Source organism: Rutilus rutilus, assembly GCF_951802725.1.
Source record: "Rutilus rutilus genome assembly, chromosome: 15".
Lineage (NCBI taxonomy): Eukaryota > Metazoa > Chordata > Actinopteri > Cypriniformes > Leuciscidae > Rutilus > Rutilus rutilus.
Window position 1 is genome coordinate 890,107 of NC_140220.1, and position 2,005 is coordinate 892,111.

Here is a 2,005-nt window from a genome sequence, read left to right on the forward strand (position 1 = left end):
TTGAGGCATATTTTTGTTTTATATATATAAAATAGTGGCTTAAGATGCGATATGTTGTTTTATAGTGAATAAATGGTATATGACACTATATAAAACAAATTCAAGTATCATGCTTTTTATGAAACTTTTGCTACATAATAATTAAAAAATACAAATGTATTTAAATGTTATACTAAAAGTATGAACCTTCCAGTATTGTGACGTGAAATGTGAAGTTGTGAACATACACACCTGTGTTCAGTGGATCGCCGTTATTTGACTCATGCATTGAAAACCTGTAAATCAACATTCTAATCTTCACAATAGTGCATAGCTGATGCATTCTGGGTAATCTCCTCTGAGTGAATCACCTTAGCTCAGCATTTGTAAGTTCATTCAAACTCTTTTCATGTTTGCATTTTTAATAACACTTTACAATAAGGTACACTATGTAACTTTTGTTTGTTTGTTTAAAATGAACAACATTTAAGTTAGTCAGTACACGTGTGTTTGTGTGGCCCTGGTTCACTACGGTAAGCCTGTTGTAAGTGTGTATTTTACACCGGTCAGGAGGGTCTTCATGGGAATATTAGGTACTTGTGTCCAGGGCTGCACGATATTGAAGAAAAATGCCATAACTCATTCAATAATGCGCTATACGATACGATAATGCTTAAAGTGTGTAAAATAAACTTAAATTATCTTTAAAATGTATTTAAAATAATATAACCTACATACGTGACAGTAAAACATCCCTAAACTTCTGCCAGTGAACATCAGTGTTTTACTGTATATCAGAAGTGTTATTGTAACATCAGTGTAAACCTCAGGGGTCAGGGGGTCAGGGGTCAGGTTATCCTACATTAGCTTATTCAACAACAGAAACTGAATAATCAAATGTAAAAATAAACTGATTAGTTTTCACTGTATGAATTAAATATATCCTGATTCTTATTAAAGCTGCAGAAGTTATTCAGCCGAGAGTGAGTGAGTTTCTCTTCGTCTTTAGTTCATGACTGCAGTTACTGCGAGCCGTTGCGATACACATATCACGATACACACACACATCTGCGATATTACGATCATTTCCATATATCGTGCAGCCCGACTTGCATCACTCGCCCGTGTCTCGTCATATCTGTAAATAGAGAAAAGTTGTCTGGTGTGTGTGTGTGAGAGAGAGAGAGAGAGTGTGTGTCTGGTAAGGGAATGAAAAGAGAACGAGTCAGAGCTGTGTGTGTGTGTGTGTCAGGAGTTAGTTTTCATATTAATCAAACACTGAACGAGACAGAGCTCGTAATAAAACAAGAATGAACATCAGATCCTGTGTGTGTGTGTGTGTGTGTGTGTGTGTGTGTGAACAGAGGAGTGTGTGCTGGAGAAAGAGAACGAGACAGAGCTCGTAATAAAACAAGAATGAACATCAGCTTTATCAGAACATCAGAACATTTGTACAGCATTATCAGAACATCAGTCATTATGGTTGTTGTGCTGGAGTTTATTGTCAAGGAAGTATCGCGTTATTAATGTGTAAAACTACAGTAACGTCTTCAGCTTCAGCTTGAGATCCTTTCATCTGAACTGTAACATCTATTGCTCCTGTAGTGAAAGTGTTATGGACATTCTTCAGTGTTTTATGAACATGCTAGAATATGATTATCGTTTACTATGCGGTTTTTATAAGGCAAACTTGATCTTTGGATTGTAAAGCTGTCTATAATAATTCTAGTCCAGAGAACAAAAGCATCAGAGCTGCTGAACCCTATTGGACAAACACAAACACACACACACACACACACACACACACACACACTCTCTCTCTCTCTCTCTCTCTCTCTCTCACACACACACACACACTGTATGTTAATGATTGACTTCCAGAGCTGTTTTGCTAGTGAAATGACTCCTGGAGGAGTTCAGTGCTGACTCGAGGAACACACAGGTGAATGCTCAGATCGGCGTGTGTGTGTGTGTGTGTGTGTGTGAATTACTCCTGGAGGAGTTCAGTGCTGGCTCGAGGAACACA